Here is a 19,121-nt window from a genome sequence, read left to right on the forward strand (position 1 = left end):
CTGTGGTCACTTGGCCAAAGTGTAAAGTGCACTGAAAAAATATAATTAAAGATTTGTTAACTAAGTCTGCTATTTTGGGCAATTCTACTTCATAAAGTGCCTTTACAAAGTGAATATTTCCAAGATGGAAACCTAAAATTTCAAGTGTTTAATCCAATTAGTTATAGTGATTTACTGTCGCACACACATGCAAATTGACACTATTTCAGACTACAGTACTTTGCTCTTCTTCAGGTACTTCCCTCAATGTAAACATGATGCATTTATTGTTGGAATGTCCATCCTGATTAAAAAGCTGCTAAAAATGTTTTAATACTATTTACAGTTTTCTTTTGTAGATTATCATTAGGCATTCATTTCCCATTTGGGAAATAATTGACTATTGACCAAAAAAAAAAAATGTACACAAAATTTATGACTACCTGACCTTGATTTTAGTCCAATATTTCAAACCCAAGCAATATAAACTTCATAATAACCTTGAATTCAACATCATTGGAATTTGATGACCATGATTACAAAAACAATAGTATCAGAAGTTGATTATCCATGTTAAAATGCAATGTTTCAGTGGGGGATTTCTACCTATTCACTCTTTTTCAGTAAGTTGCTTTACTTTTAAGTTATTGTCCTGAAATAATATATAGAAAACTTATAAAGGGGATATTGTAACACTGCTTTGGTAGAAGAGTTACTGTGATCTGTACCTGGGGAAAGATTAGGAGTTAAAGTGGAGGCCAAAGTATCACTACAAATAAAGTCTGAGAGAAAAAATAGAAAAGTGCATTTGCATTGTTATTCATGAAGTTCAAGATAACGTCAGTTATTATCATAAATCTATGACATGGATGAAATAGATTCTTAGGTCATGTTATACTGGGAAGAGTTTGACTTTCCTCTCATTAACACAGCATCTTTAAAAAAATCTAATAAAACTGGCTCTAAAAGTGACCACAGTTATAAGTACTCTTGAGTCAAAGAGGAATTTCTATTTAAAGAAAATAAATGTGGTTTTATTTTTTGTTTGCATATAAAATTATATAATTTTTAAGTGGACTTGTTACCACAGAATGGGACAAATGAAATGCATGTTTTTTTTCCTGGTACTTGGAATCACTTTCTGCTCTCTATAATTTTTTAAAAAGTAAGAGCTTTTTGCAAACAATGCCTCCAGCATTTCTCATTCATCTCTCCACTCGTTAGTACCTTACAAACAGCAATGAATACATCCAAGTTAATGAGTAGAACCACATGCCTCAAGTGCATTTCCTATGTCAACTCCAAGGAGGTTGAAGGATACTGTAGACCTTCTCTATAATCCAAATTAATCTTCAAATCTGCCCTTTGACATATGTCAAAAGCAGTTTTTTCAAAAAATTATTTATAATATTAAATTGAGCTTAATGGATGCAATATATTAAAGGATTTGTATTATATTTAAGTCAGCAGAAAATACAGAAATAAGATATCTGATAATGCATAAAATATTCATGTATAACATGAAGTAAATATTCATATTATTACTCAAATGATTCTTCACTGACAGCCATCGTGTTTAACTTAATGGCTTGATGGAAAGTCTACATGTGATGAAAAACATATTTCTTTTATTTCTTTCAATTTAAGAGCATTAAATTACAACTATGAGAGAGGGTATCTCCCACCTTTCATTAAATATTTATTAAAAATTAATCGGTTATTTGAAGGAAGGTATGCCTCAAATTCAAATGAAATAAATATGGTATCATTTCCCTTTATAAGAAATTTCTTCCCCAGTAACTTCACTGAGAATATAGCTGAGAACCAGAAAATGAACAAAAGAAACCTCCATCTTTAAAACTGATAATTGGATGTCAATTTTTGCACTGAATACTATTGTAATGAAAAATCTGAACATCTTGTCGTTAGCCGTAACTAGGACATAACATACTGATCCCAACACAGTATAGATTGGAAACAACTAGCTAGATGAAATTTTAAAAAGACTATTGTTCTAGATGATGTTTATTCAACAGATACATATTTCATTTAGGATTTATGCATGAGAAAGAAAATTTTCTGGGGCAATAAAAGTATTATATAACTATATTGTAGTGATGGTCACACAGTTGCCTAAATTTACTAAAATGTATCAGACTACATTTATAGTGCAGGAAATTTTATACAATGTAAGTGACACATCAATAAAGCTGTTAAAAATATATAAATGGGGAGGGTTGTTGGGTAAGTAGAGGTATCATTAGATGGGTATATATACTCTGAGACAAGAATAGTAAATTGAAAATGGTAGAATCTAAGTGATAGGATAAATGGGTGATCACTATAAATATCTTTTGAATTTGTTGTATGTTTGAAAAATTTTATAATAACATTTTTGGGGGAAATAGAGCATAATTAGTATATATTAAGAATATTATTTAGCCATAAAAACTGAGATCTTTCTATTTGCAACAACAAGGATGAACCTGAAGGGTCTCATGCAAGGTGAAATAAGTCAAACTAAGAAAGACAAATACCATATAATTTCACTTATATGTGGAATCTAAAAAAACAAATGAATAAACAAACAAACAAAAAGCAGAAATAGACCCATAAATAAAGAGAGCAAACTAATGGTTCCAGAAGGGAGGTAGATAGAGATAGGGGCAAAATGGGTGAAGGGAAATGAGAAATACCTTCCAGATAGGGAATGAATAAGTCACAGGGATAAAAGGTACAGCATAGGGAATATAGTCAATGGTATTGTAATAGCACTGTATGGTGACAGACGGTAGCTACACTTGTGGTGAGTGTAATATAGCATATAGAGTTGCCAAATTACTATGTTGTACATCTGAAACTAATGCAACATTGTGTATCAACTATAGTACAAAAAAACCACATAGGCATACATACATACATACATACAAAAGATACTTTTTAGCTGTCAGGTTATTATAGACTGGTATTTCCCCCCAGGGTTCAGCCTTACACTGTGGGCACTGACCCATCTTCCTACCTTCAAGAAGAGCATGCCAGCTCAGAGCCTAAGGGCTGCTCAGAGTTATAGCTTCTACTTTCAGGAAGTAGTTAATCTAAGTTTTAGGGGGCCATTGTGACAATGAAGACAATAAAACATTTTTTGAAATTCTGTCAGTGGTTTCTATCATTTTTATGTCTTAATAGTTCTCAAATAGTGATAAAACAATCAAAGTATAATTTATTTTAGAGTAAATATTGGCAAACTTTTCCTATGTTGGCCAGATAATATAGTTGACCATTGAATGATGTGGAGGGTTAAGGGTGCTGATCCCTTGCACAGTCAAAAATCTGTGTATAACTTTTGACTCTCCAAAGCTTAACTACTAATAGCCTACTACTGACCAGAAGCCTTACCTATAACATAAACAGTTAACACTTTTTGTATATATATCTATAATGTACTGTATTCTTACAATACAGCCTAAGAAAATGTTAGGAAAATCATAAGGAAGAGAACATACATTTACAGTGTATTTATCAAAAATAATCTACATATAAGTGGACCCATGCAGTTCCAATCTGTGTGTTCAAGAGTCTATTGTATATTCAGCTTTGCAGGCCATGTAATTCTTTGCAATAATTCTACTCAACTCTGCAGTTACAATATAAAAGTAGCCATAGACAATTCATAAACAAATGAATGTAGCTGTATTCCAATAAAATTTTATTTACAAAAACAGGCACAGCGCTAGATTTGGTCTGCAGGCTGTATTTTGCTGGCTAATGCTTAAAAATATGATTAACTTCTAATTTTGTGGGGATAGTCTGTAAAGAATGAATTACCAGTGAAGGAGAAACACAGTTGCTTTGGATATTTAATAGCATAATGGTTTCCCAGGGTTGTGAAAACAAACCCCAAACTCCTTGGCTTAATACAATAGAAATGTATTCTCTTGAAGTTCTGGAGGCTGGAAGTCTAAAATTAAGGTGATGAAAGAGTCGTGCTGTCTCTGATGTCTCTAGGGGAGAATACTTCTTTGCCTTCTCCTAGCTTCTGGTGTTTTCTAGCAATTCTTGGAATTCCTTCATTTGTAGAAGATCCCTCTAATTTCTACCTCTGTCACCATGTGACTGTCTTTTCTGTGTCTTTATTTCCAAAATGTCTTCTCCTTATCAAGACATGAGTTATTGGATTAGAGCCCATCTTCCTCCGGTATGAACTTAGCATAACTAATTACACTTACAATGAATCTATTTTCAAATAAGATCACATTCTGGGGCACTGGGGGTTAGGACTTCAAAATAAATAAATAAATTAAAATTAAAATTAAAAATATATATAGAGAGAACACAATTCAACCCATAACAAATAGTATTATCATTTGGAAATAAGGAATTATCAAATCCTGTCTTGTCAATCACTATTCCTGATGATGAAGGTGCCTCCCTCAAATGATATATACAGAAGTAAATTTAGTCAATGAGGAAATATAAAAGATTTTATTTTAAACTAGGCCAATGCAGCACATCCTGTCCTGATGTGGTCTTCTAAAGTCATCTGCATTGGAGGGTGTGATTCAAGGTAAGGTCTCAAACAAGGCTCCTACATCACCCACACTCCATAGTCCTAATTCAGCAATTATTTATGACATAAAATGTACATCCTCCAGATTTCCATCTGTTATACATACTCCTCTCCCTACTTCTTTTCACAGTGTAACTAGCCATGGAAAGAGGTTTATATGTCAACTCTAAGAGCTGTACACTGTGCCTCATAGTTGTCTTCTATTTTTCTTCTTTTACTTGTATTACTTCTATTCTTACTCTCTCTGATGACTGTTCTCTGAATACTACCACACCATACAAATGTTTAGAGATTTTCCTATAAAAAGGGAGATTGAGAAGTGTTAAAGTCCATCAACAACTTCTTGATTAATCAAAAATATATATATATATATATATAGAATAGAAAAACTAGAGCATGTAGATAAAACGAAGAGTCATTCAAAACATTTTATGTCATAAATAATCACTGATTTGGGAATCTTATTTCTTGTGTCAGGCAGGGGTTCAGCTCCATGCAGTTGTTTGACTATGCTAAATAGCCTCATATTAGTGCTCTTTCATTCTTTTGGTGTCCATTCTTATCGTTTCTTGTGTCTTTTCTCCATTGCATCTTGTGTAGGCATAGCCAAATAACATTCAGTAGCCTATAAATATAAAAGTGTCATACTTAAATAAACACCTAGAGTAGTTTTGTTTGGAATACTAGCCCTCTGCCTAGCAGAAAATCCATATTTATCTCAGGGAAACATCCTCTTTCTGATATTTCCATGAGCCCTTGGAGTTACTTACCTCTGTTACCAGATTATTCTAGGTGCTCTCCTCCACCCAGGAGTTTGTGGGTATTTTGTTATCTCTTGTGAGAAGCCCTAGGAGGGAAAGAAGTCATCAGAGATACTCTTTGCCATTCTGCAGTCCTGCTCCACTCATGACCTTCTCTTTCATAGGGTGCTTCCAGACCTTTGGGAGACTTTGTGACAAAATTCTCTCCTTTTTATCTAAGCCATCCATTTTCAAAAGATTTCTAATATTGGAAGGTGGAATGGGGAGTAGATTTGGGTTGAGAAATGGTCAAGAGGAGATTCAACCTTGTATTTGATGGTTTTTGTCCAGCATCTAGGCTCTATTTCTCAGATCAGTCTACTCTCAAACTGGCCTTCACTCCCGATGATTTTCCTTCAGAGAACCAAGCTGTTTCATCATTGCTCCTGGATTCCTCTTCTCCTTGTAGATAGACTTTTTGTTATTTTCATAGTGCTCATCTTACTTCTCCCAATGGAAGCATTCAAGTACTCTCTTATTAAGGTTTTATTTAGTTATTTGAGACCGAGAGAGCGAGAGAGGGAGAGAGAGAGCATAATTAGGGGGTAGAGGCAGAGGGAGAACCACTGAGCTCAAAGCCCAATACAAGGCACCATCCTACGACCCTGGGATTATGACCTGAGCCAAAGACAGATGCTTAACTGACTGAACTATTGCGTCACATCTCAAATGTTCTTTAAAAGTTAGTTTCACAAATCTTTTATGCCTCAGCTTTCTCACTGCAAATGAACAAGTTGGTTTTTGTTTTTGTTTTTGTTTTTGTTTTTGTTTTTGTTTTTTTAGAGAGCACATACAAGTCAGGGTTGGGCAAAAGAGAGAAGGAGAGAGAGCATCCTAAACAGTCTCCACACCCAGCATGGAGTCTGATGTGGAACTCGATCCCACGACCCCAAGATCATGAGCTGAGCTGAAACCAAGAGTTGGGCCCTTAACTGAGCCACCCAGGTGCCCTGCAAATGAAGAAATTTAACCAAGTGATCTCTAAATGAAGTAGCATATTGGAAAAGAATGAATATTGCTTGGTGAGGCAGATTGTTTGCCTCTAGTCTTGTTTGCCAAAAGCTTACTCTCTAGTTTGGACAAGTCTAATGGCTTGATCCTCTTCTCTAATTGAGAAGGTAGAGCTAATGGATATTTAAGGTCCCTAAATAAATATGGATTTAATTTACATTATGGAACTATTTCATCTTACTTGTAAATTCTTTCCTGAGTCTCATCTGTTGTGTTCTCTCTTCTAAATTGGCTGGGGTGCTTGAATTTCTTTGGCCATTTTGTATCAGAGTTCTCAGTGTATGGTCAACTTCATTACTGAGTTACATGAATTACATTATACTCAGTGATGTTTAACCATAAGTTAAAATATATATAAAGACAAATGTAATAGCCAAATTTTAGGTTATTAACCAGTAGAGAAGCTACAACTAACATTAAGTATGACCATAATTTGATAAATAGTAGAAAAGGCAGTTTTTTTCAAAAATAAATATTTTGTACTAATGGCTTTTGTACCTTCTTTCAACATGGGCTGGGACCAGCACTATATACCTTTCATCTTTCACTTTCTATTGGATGAATTATGCCACCAAGCTATTTACCTCATCCAAGGTCTCTCATGGAGAAGGAAACCAAATCTCATATCTGCAGAGACATATTGTCGGGGTAGTAGGAAGAAAGAAAAGATAGCACAGCTGTGCCAATTCCTCATTGCTCTCTGTGCAAGTTTTCCTTTAGAGTCTTTTTAGTGTGTCAATATAAAGTGGGCAGATTGGAGCAGAACCCCAACCTTAGCTAGGGAAAGTCTGATATGGGATTTGTCTTCAATGTAGAGGGATTTTAATAATTGTCAAGGGTAGCTCCTCAACATGCTTTTCTCAGAGAGCACACAGGGTCAATGGAGGCATTTGGTATTTTGTATATGACAAAATCTTGGAGGCTCAATTTATGTCACTACACCATGACTACACCAAATGTAATGTCATGTCCCATTACTTATTTGAAGAGTTTCTCTATCTTTAATTCAAAAGTTCCAACATATGCGACTGAATGGTGTTCAGAATTATTTGATCCTTAGATGATAATATCTGTTTAATTGTTTTGTTTATTTTACTCTGAAGCCTTCCTAATATCAGAAGTAGCTTAACTTTTGCTTTGTCTTGTTTATAAACTATTTAAATAGTTAATTCAATTTTTGTCCTTTTCAAGCAATGAGCATGAGTCTATCACTCTGTCTGGAAACTATCCTATTGTAACTGCCTCTGAACTTCCTGAACTCTGGCCAGTCAGTTTTGATATGTTCTCCAAAGGTCTGATTACTGAAGATAATTTCCTTTCGTTTGTGATAATACTTCCATAATTGCAGTTATAAATGAAAGGGCAGAATGAATCCCTTCAAAACTGGAAACTCACAGATTTCATTATCTTGTGCTCAATGAAATTCAATTTTGTTTCCAATGCTTTTCACACTTTAGGTCACATAAATGAGGCTGCATGGTTCTGTGTCTTATTTTCACTCTCTGCTTTGATCTCTCTTACTTAAGGCAGATGCTGGCTTTCAGGGCAATTCCTCCTTCTTAGGAAGCAAGCTGCAACACTGATGACAGACGTGGCCATACATGTAAAGGCAGACCGAATGATCAGTGGAATGTAAAATCTAAATAGTTCAATGGCCTGCAAAGAAAAGTGTTTTCTGCATAGGGTGAGAGAATGATTTTTGATCAAGTCATACTCCCCTAAGTCTTATCCTTCAATGTGATTACTTCAGAGAGAAGTGCTCAGCATTAGAACATTAATTGCTAAAAGAGATTTCAAGAAATAGCTGTGAAGATAGAAGTCAGAAAATCTTATGGCTTTGGGTGTTTTATTAAGCATCTTTATGACAAATTTTCTCATACTATAAAAAAATCACTAATTTACTCTAAAGAGAACAGTGTGACAAATGCAATGATTGTAAAAAGCTTTGAAAACGTTAAACTGGATATGCTTGGGGAAAAAAAAATCATACCAGTTCCCAAAATTTAAAGCAGCCTTCATTATAATTCAAAAACTACAGATTCTGTATTGCTGGTATTACTGTCAGCCCTGAAGTTGAGGTTGACAAACCTCTCAGTTAAGTTGCCCATGAACAGTTTATTGTTTTCAAGCAGACAACACAAAAACAAACAAACAAAAAGCAGTGTTTATTTCACTGCATTCTGGATTCTAGTAGTCCTTCTAGTAGTCCAAATGTTTGAAGCAAGAAAGAACAAAGAGCTCTAAGGGGAAAAGAAGACTCCCCTGCCATCCTCCCACCAAAGGACATCTAATCTCCACTATTTAACTAGTTTTGTCTATAATGAATATCTCCATAATTTCTAATTATGGCCTCTAAAAGAGTCTCTTGACTTCTTTATAAATAGAAATTGTTATGAATATAAAACAAAAAGAAAGGGGTTCTTGGGTGGCTCTGTCAGTTAAGTGTATCTGCTTTCAGTTCAGATCATGATCTCAGGGTCCTGGGATCAAGCCCTGCATTGGGCTTCCTGTTCCTTGGGGTGTCTGCTCCTCCTTCTGCCTCGACCTGCTGCTCCCCTTGATTGTACTCCCTCTCTCTGTGTGTCAAATAAATAAATAAAATCTTTTTTTAAAAGAAATAGCCAAAATAGCCAGCAAACATTTATTAAGTATCTATTATTTAGTTTCAGGAGGTACCCACAGGAGTATTTATATATGGAAATTGGGGGTAAAGTAAGTAATTGGAAAATAAAGTTGTAAATGGTTTCCCAAAAACATTTCCTCCTCTGAATCACTAATATAATAGCATCTCCATTTAGTTTCCAAACAAATATTTTGGCCTTCTGATACCAGAGAACTACTACTTCATTAATTTAGTAGAGCCTTCTCTTTGAGTCCTTGGAAGCTTTTATGGCTAGAACTTGTGACAAAGGACAGTATTACAGTATTGTCCCCTAATGTGGTTATTGTAGATTTGTAATCAGAAAGGGGACTTGTTCTGGGACTGAAAGGTAAAATAATTATGTAAAAAATACTGAGAGAATCTGAAAGCAAAATCTTTAGGGATATAGATATTTCCCGTGTTGTGCATATATAAGAGAAATAAAATAGTAAAGCATAAAGGTTCTCATACTAGTAATACTTGCCATTGAGACTGTATTTCAAATGTGATTGTCCAGTTCTGTATCTCTGATTACTAGACTTAGAATCAATAAGTTGATTTGGAAGTTAACAAAATTAAAAATTGGGAGAAAACATTTATTTAGTTGATTTAAAGGCATTTCTTCCTCCCTTTTTAAGGCCCTCCAAAATATTATAACATTGTTGCTTTTTGTGTAAAATTATAAGCCTATGCATCTTAAACTTTACTTTTATTTTTTTAAAGATTTATTTATTTAAGAGAAAGAGAGAAAGAGGGAGCAGAAGAGAGGGGGAAGGGCAGAGGGAGAACATCCCAAGCAGACTCCCTACTGAGCATGGAGCCCTGTGGTGGGCTTGATCTCAAGACCCTGAGATCATGACCTGAGCCCAATGCTTAACTGACTGAGCCACTCCGGCGCCCCTTAAATTTTACTTTTAAAACAATCTTTATTAAGAGTACTTTTAAGAAAGCTTTTATTCTCTTCCAAATATGCGCTGCTTAACACTTGCCAAAAATTTCTTATTTCTTCAGGATTAATTTTTACTTAACTAGTTTTTGCTGGGCCCTGAGTCTGCTCTGTCTCTCCACATGCTATTGGGTTTCAGTTTCTGTCTCTGTATCCTTCAAAGGCTATTGCAGAGGGAAAGTCTAGTTTTTTAAGTGGTAAGAGTCCTTTTTCCCCCCAGGGGAAAAATATTTTAATTCCACAAATACAAAGACTTTTTGACTACAATGCTAATTACCACACATAACCAAATCCATAGCACTAGGTAGCTTAAATAAGATTTGGGTATAAATTATTTAAAACCTCAATAATAACCGTATTATTGCCATAGTTCTTTGGGTTATAGTTCATTACCTTTAAGGCAACAGGTAGTGATACTAATCAAAGTGACTGATGATTTTGTGAGTGAAAAGTTGAAAAGGGAGGAAGAAACTTTGGAAAGTTGCTCTTAACAGAGATCAAGTGACCCAAAGCTTTATACACACACACACACACACACACACACACACACACACAAAATATACACATATATTACATATCATTATAAGCCAGTGCTACTGTCTTTTGTGCTGCTATCTCTGCCTCTAACAAATTAATAAGTATTTAGATGATGTCCATAGCCCACAGTGTATTTTTGTGTGTATTTTTGTTGGCTTAACAGGAGCCAATCAATGTTAGAGAAATACCTCACTAAAATACATGGACAAAAGAGATACTCTTGTAACATGTGGGGTATTTAATTATTATTTTTATTATGATAGTGAGCTGAAGTTTTCAGTAGAAGCCTTGTGATGGTTTCTCAAGTATCTCTTCTGATTTTAAACAAAGGATTCCTTTTATTGGGTTCTAAAATGAACACAGGTTTTTCTGATGGGTGAAAACTTTCCAAAATTTCAATATAAACATGATCAAGATGTGGGCCCTAGACATCAGGGACCACATCTGATTTGCTCACGACTATACCCTCAATGCCTAGAACAATGGCCAACTCATAGAAGGTGCTCAATTAATATGTGTTGACTATTTAATAAGTGAAAGTCAAATGTCTCCATGACTGAGTAAGTCTAGGAGTGATTCTGTTTAACTCTTGCACACCCATAATTGGATAAATTAGAACCAATCTAGGTTTAGGTCTCATGCATATTTGATGTTCATGAGCAAATATTTATGAGTGATAGAACAGGGGACACAATGAAATATAGTATAAAATAACTCTTGTTCATGTGCTGAAATGTTAGTATAGAAGAAAGACTATGAAGACAAATATAAAAAAGAAGGTGAGTCAAGAAAGTGATGGGAAGTATTTTATATGGACTGTTTAAGAAAGTATTCTAGGAGGTATTGAACCTAAAAACAAAAACAAAAAAACCCAAACTTGCTTTAAGTGAAGAAGCAGTGTATGAAAACCTGGGGAAAGATCACAGATTTGCCCAAAGAATGGTATGCAGAGCATCTGAGGTAGGAGTAAGTTTGGCAAGTCCACAGAACAGCAAATAGATTAGTGTGGTTGGAATGAATGGAACCAAAAGGAGAGAGATAGGAGATGACTCTAAAAAGTAAGCCAGAGTGAGATCACATAACACTGTTTTGGCTTTGAACACAAGAATGATGCAGCATAAGTTGTTTTTTTCATGTAAGAACCTGGTAGCTGCATAGGGATAAAAAAAAAAGTGGTAGGGAATGGATGTGATGAAGAAAGAAACTTAAAGTTAATTTGTAAGCATTAAGATGAGCTCTGCGTCTGGATCCAAGGCTATGCCTAAGTGATGCCACATGAACTCAGCCTTAGAATGGAGTGTGGTTTGAAATTTAGCAGGTATTTCAATCCACTTCAGGCACTGTAAGTCTACTGGTAGTGAAAAAAGCAAAACTATCTGTGCTTTTTGTTTTTAATCCTCTGAACTTAAATTCTTTTTTGTGTATGGCAATAACTTCTATGCCATGGCCTATAGTTATTCAAAGGATTCTTCTGCTGAATCTTCTGCGACTCCAGTTGTTGGGAATAAAAGGGAAAATATTGTTCTCCCCAAATTGAGATACTGCCATCAGGATGTAGGTATATGTATGGTCCACCTGATAACTTTGTTACTGCTCCAAACTTTCAATTAGATTTTGTACCAGTCTATGATTGGAATCACCACTGTAACATGAGCTGCCTAGGTAAAGATTAATGAGCTGCCTGGAGAGTTGATCCTCAGGGATCTCTTTAATCTTATTTTCCTGACTCAATCTATACAAACCTCTCCCACAATGCAATTAAAATCATTAAATAACACATATCAGGAAAAATAAAGGGGCACACACTGCACATGCAGATTTTTAACAAAAAACAGCATGGGTATCAAGTGTTTTGGCTTCTTTCCCGGCTCAGTAATGATTAGTGAAGTCGTGTGTAGAAAATATTTGCAGCATGCAAAATTTCTGAAGCTGTTGCTAAATCAAAAATGAATGCAAACAATGTGTGGTTTGCAAAGCTTTAATTAGTTCAACCAGAAGGATGACTATTTGCATTGATATGACAGGACCTCTGGATGAATACTTTTAAATTGTGATAGGCCAATCCTGTTGCATCATTAAATAAATTACCTCAGTCTGTAAAATTTTGAAAAATGGAGGCCTAAAGTTAGAATTGCAGCATTCAATCATTTAATTCTGCAATCATTGAGCACTTTCCCTGTATAAAACCTCTTCCTTGTAAATACATGGACTGTATGTTGATTTTGGATAAAGTGGTATTTCTTATTAGTACATCAAAATTGATCTCAGGGGTGACATAGCCTTGACTCAATATTGCTAACATTCAAAGTGATTCTTATGCAATATATATAATTTGGCACAATCTCTCTAAATAATTCTCCATTCTTAACAGCTCTTGCCACTAGAAGAAGGACTGAAGAGTACCTTAGGAAGATCATCTCTAACGTGAGACACATATGAAGGACACATATAAGTGACATAGAAGGTTTGGATTAATGAAAACAAATATTAAAAATATAGAATGTTGTGAAAATGTAATTTCAAAAATTAACTCAAAGTTTAATGTAATTATAAACAAAATTCTGATGGGATTTTAAAATTAAACTTGTCAAGGTGCTTCAATTGTTCATATGAAAGAATAAATGAACAAGAAGAGTCTCCTAAAACGTTGAGGAAAAGGAAAATGATCAATGAGGTCATGCTCTTTCAAGGATTGCATATATCAAATATTATGATTATAAGATGCAATCAACAAGTCTCACAACAAAATAGCAGAAAAAATAATCCTGACATTACAATAAGTTAAAATGAAAAAATTTGTATCACAAATCAGTGAAGCAATTGGACAAAGAGTGATTAAGTTATTGCAAAAATATAATCAAATCTTTATTCCCATAACTTAACAAAATAAGTTTATTTTTTTAAGATTTTATTTATTTATTCATGAGAGACACACAGAGAGAAACTTAGAGACACAGGCAGAGGGAGAAGCAGGCCCCATGCAGGGAAACTGACGTGGGACTCAATCCTGGGTGTCCAGGATCACACCCTGGGCTGCAGGCGGCTCTACACTGCTGCGCCACCGGGACTGCCCAACAAAATAAGTTTTAGATGCATAAAGTTAAGTATATTAAAATAGACTCATTCATTTTTTAAAATATATGTGAATATATATCTGCTGTCAGGATAGAAAAATATATTGTAAGCACAATTGCCATGGAGTAAATTCCCTGCTAATTAATTTTTAAGTTCAATGCAATTCAATTCAGTTCCAGAAGCTTTTTTGAGAACTTGATGAAAATGACCCAAAATATATATGAGAAAATAAAGGTCTTTGAAGATCCACAATTTTTTGAAAATAAAGAACTAAGGGCTGAGGAAAGATGCTTGGCCTTCTAGACTCTAGAAAGCAAGACTAATGAAAAGTGTTGTATTAACATATGTGTTGACAAACAGACCTGCTTAACAACATAGAAAGGTCAAAAAAGTATACAATGTTGTCATAAATCAGTATAGAAAAAAACTGACTATATAGCTGATGGTATGAAGAAAATTAGCTCTTGGTCTGAGGAAAGATAAAATTGAACTTCTTTATCACTCACTATATAAGAAATAAACTTTAAATGTATTAAATATGAGAGTAATAGTGTTAGAAAAACAAAATATGGAAAGAATATCTCTGTGACCTCTGGAGAGAATTACTTAAGACCTGAAAAGTAGGGACTGAGCCTGGGTGGCTTAGCGGGTAAGCATCTACATTCGGCTCAGGGTGTGATTCTAGAGTCCTGGGATGGAGTCCCACATTGGGCTCCCTGCATGGAGCTTGCTTCTCCCTCTGCCTATGTCTCTGCCTCTGTGTGTGTGTGTGTGTGTGTGTGTGTGTGTGTGTGTGTGTGTCTGATGAATGAATAAGTAAAATATTTTTTAAAAAGACCCGAAAGTATAAGATATGATGGGGGAAGCATGGGTAGATTTTACTGAAGCAAAATTAAGGTTGTCTGTTCGATGAACAACATTACACACAGTGTGAACAAAGATATAATACCCGAGATTAAATGTCAAAAAAACAAGGAAGAATCAGCATGTAGAATATATAGGGGCTTCTGTAAACCAGCAAGAAAATTAGGAGGTTCAAAGGAACGACTGAGCTAAGGATATAAATAGAAAATTCACAGGGTAGACCCCCTTCAGCTAAGAAGAACAGGAAAGAAAAATGTTTAACTTCACTAATAAGTAGAGATATAAAAATCAAATAATAATGAAATACTGCTTAATATCCAGCAGTATGACAGAAACTAGGAAGTGGCATGATATGAAATGCTAGTGAGGATGTAGAGGAAAACAGAGAAGACTTACACTGTAGTGATGAGGTTATAACTGAGCAGCAATTTTTCGAAAGCAATCGGGAAGTACAAAGTGAAATTACATATTAATATACCCCGTGGCCCTGTGTGATATCTCCCACAATTATATAATCCACTCCTTGGTAAGATAGCCTAGAGAAATCCTGCACAGAGTCATAAGGAGATATAAAATTATGCTTATCACAATGTTTGTTTGTTAATTATGGTAGCAAAATGTTAGAAACTGTCCATCAACCACTAGGAATATAGACAATGAGAAAGGGTGGCTATCCTACTGAGGTTCTCTCCAGAAGCTGACCTCCAGGCAAAAGCCAAGAAAACAGGAAATGGAGAGGTAAAACAGGAAAGAGAAAGCAGCCTCTAAGAGATGCTTTCAAATCTGCTATTAATGAGCAATTGAAATTTAAACTCACAGATAGGTTCTGGAAAATTGTGGAAAACATATACCTCGAAATACACTCAGCCCAGGAGGAGGGAACAAAGGTATTTATCCACCACACTCAAGAGCAATTGTTAAGTGGTGCCCAATTGATATTAACTTCCAGGCACTCTGGCCTGTAATGCACTTCAACAAAGTGAATTCCACAAAACACCAAGGGCAAAACCCCACAAAAGTTGCCTATGTCAACCGTCTGAAATTTGTCAGGTAAACACAAAAATGGCAAGAAAATCTGAGGAAATAGCAGAACACCAACAGGCACCTGCTACAGTGATTGTTAAGAGACTTAACATTACACTGCAATTATCAATATTTGTATATGGCATCTTGGGTAGATTTCAAAATCAAGGTTGAATGAAAATTAAGAAAAACAATGAATTTTTATAAAAACACACAAAAAATACTGTGCTTTCTAACTACACATACACCAAATAGATACTAAGGAAGAAAAAGAGGGGTAATATGTAGGTTGATGATAACAGTCATAAACAGTAGGGCACAATCAATATATTTCTGGGGTTCTGAAAAAAGTTTGCTGTATGTCCAAGAAAATCTAACTATAAATAATGAAGCAGGAAAATACCACAAGTGTAACCGAGATTTAAGATAAAATATTGAAAACTTGATGAATTATTTTAAAAAGGAAGACTCCAAGAGAAAAATGAGCCAACGACATGAACAAATAATTTGTAACATTTAAAATCATGAATAGAATAACATTTAAAATCATGAATAGACTAACAAAAGATAATAAGCATAAAAACTGTACAGTTTATTAGTAATTAAAGAAAAACAAACTATTCAAAAGCAATGAAACTCTCTTCTTTTCACCTCTCAAATTAGCAATTACCTAAACCAATACTTGCTTCCCAGGATAAGACCACAGAGATTCTTTTAGACATGTATAATTTGATACAACCTTTCTAGAAAGCAGACAATATTTTTAAGAACCTTAAAAATGCACTGACCCTTTAACTCAATAATTTTATTTCTAGGAGTTTAATACAAGGAAAAAAACCAAGATAAAAACCCACAATTTTGGGATCCCTGGGTGGCGCAGCGGTTTGGCGCCTGCCTTTGGCCCGGGGCGCGATCCTGGAGACCCAGGATCGAATCCCACATCAGGCTCCCGGTGCATGGAGCCTGCTTCTTCCTCCGCCTGCGTCTCTGCCTCTCTCTCTCTCTGTGACTATCATAAATAAATAAAAGTTTAAAAAAAACCCCACAATTTTATAACATGATGTTCATTATGGTGTTAATTTTGGTAGAAAATACAGGAAGATAAGAAACTAATTGAACATCAAACTATAGGGAGATGGTGAAATAAATCATGCTGTACGTAGTTGTTACTAGTTCTGCAGAATCTGTGATGTAGGAGCAGAGTTGATAAAAAAAACATTCTCCTACCCCACCGTGGTCTGCTCTCTTCTACCTAACCAATTTTGGCAATTGTTTGTTAAATAGTTTATCAATTTTCTTTTTTTAAGATTTTATTTATTCATTCCTGAAAGACACAGAGAAAGAGAAAGGCAGAGACATAGGCAGAGGGAGAAGTAGGCTCCCTGAGGGGAGCCTGATGTGGGACTCGATCCCAGGACCCCGGGATCAGCTGAAGGCAGATGCTCAACCATTGAGCCACCCAGGCAACACCAGTTTATCAATTTTCTACTAAAACCGGGTTCTACCTTAGTTGTGGTGATAAATAAAAGTTCCCTGTTTTCAGGAAACATATATTCCCCTATCTGTGAGACAAGGAAGGCACTTAACTGAATAAATATATCAACGTGATTGTTCATAGTGATTGTTCATATAGTGATTGTTTCAATGAGGGGAGATGATGGCAGGGGGGACATGATTTTTGTGAGGGCCAAATTAGGAAATTTATTAGAATGTAATGGAAAGTATTGGTATTATGAAGTATTTTAATGTTATATAAATAAAAATTATATTAGAACAATAGTAAGTTGGAAATAGGAATTGTGTAACATTCAAAGAGAGTGGAAGAATGGAATGTGTCCATACTTTCTACTTATCTGAGGAATTTCTTAAGGTGGTCTTTATGGATCTTTGAATCCAAAGTATTGCTGTAGTCAAACATTGTGCATAAAACCCACTACCACCTTCAATAGACATCCTGTTCTAGGAGAGTAATCTATTCTCCTAATAAGAATTTGGTTCAAGAATAAAAAGGGAAGATTAAGTCAATGATAAAAAAAAATATTTGGTGGAGAGTTTACTTTAGTAAGAGAGTAGGAGAGGGATTTTTTTTTAAAATCTCTGGATATAGTTTTTATCTGAATGTGGTATGTGGAACTGCATCAGCCATGCACTCAAGGATGAAACTAACGCTGTTCTTGACATAGTAGAGAAATGGGAAGAACCTGAGAGGTCAGTTTACTGCTAAGCAAAAGAATTGACCAACCTCGACCTTAACCAACTTCCAGTAACATCATCTAGCAAATGTTTTTGCCATTTGAGCCACAAGTTGCAGCTAAAAGCATCCTTGTTGATATCACTGCCAAGGCCAGCTGGCTTTTGCATCTGTCCACAAAGCTACTTTCCACAGATTTTCTCTGACTGCAAATGTGATATCTTATCAACCATATCTGGCATCAGACTTAGCCAACGTTTACTGGTTTTATTGTGCAGGTGGGTAAGTGGCAAGTGTGGCCTATGATTTTGAGAAACGACTTTAAATGGTCCTAAATGTCTGCTGACAGGTTCAATTTTGTTTATTGGATGCTTTCATTCGTGGATTTCAAAATGTTACATCAATTAAGAAGTTCTTCCAAGATAAATTAGGGAAGGAATGGATATGGACATGACAATAACACATTTATAGTGGTGTTTTAAAGAGCATTTTCTAGGGATGGGAAATATGACCTCCTTTTTTATATAGCATATGGGTGTGCAATACTGTATATTTTTAGACCCAAATATATCATTATGCTTTTTTTTAATATCCAATACAAATTCAGTACTTCCCATTCCTGTTTAGATCCACACTCCATAACCAACAACCATAGCAATGCCAGCCGCTTGGGCCAGCTGAGCAGGATCATAACCAAAAGAGAGAAAAAGGAAACAAAAAATTCCTAGCAAGAAGTAAAATGTATGACAAGAAAAAGAATCTGGATTTTACACAAAAATAAAATTCCTTTTGAAAGTAATCATATATATTCTTTAACCTTAAGTAAAGATACAAATCCAGAGGTGGTAAAAAAGGAATGGGATAAAAGATTTTTTAGTAATATGAGAGATATCCAGATCTAATATGCCCTCTTAAGAATGATATACTATGGCAGGCCCTCTTAGTTTGTACCTCTCCAGTCAAACCCCAAGCAAACTAGTTTCCATTGGCAGGTACAGTGCACCAGTGTGCATGTACACTCTCTGCTCCAGCTCAGGCAACCATGAAGGTGTGTAGTTGGCAGAACCACAATCAGAGTTGTGCTAGGCATGAGCATCGACTTGAGCAGAGAGCTCTGATATGGCTACAGAAGTCTGAATTTCTCATGTTTTGTGGCTGTGATTCACAATATTTCACCAGATGCAGGAAAATTTGACTTCCCACAGACTCTCTAGGATAAGTCAAATTCCATGAATTCCGTAAGAAATATTTATGTTCATGTAAGTTTTCCATACAAAACTAGAAGGCCAACCAGCACTCAGGGAGATTGGTTAGTTTTTCTTTCCTTTTACATTTAAAGAAGTTGTACCCAGTGGACAGCTTCCTCACATCACACATTACCCTTAAAAATAGTTTCAGAAAGTAATAATGAAATATTATTAAGGCTTAAAAAAGAAGAGATCTTGACCTTTGCAACAACGTGAATGAGCCTGAAAGACAATATACTA

Source organism: Vulpes vulpes, chromosome 1 (assembly GCF_048418805.1).
Source record: "Vulpes vulpes isolate BD-2025 chromosome 1, VulVul3, whole genome shotgun sequence".
Classification (NCBI taxonomy): Eukaryota; Metazoa; Chordata; class Mammalia; order Carnivora; family Canidae; genus Vulpes; species Vulpes vulpes.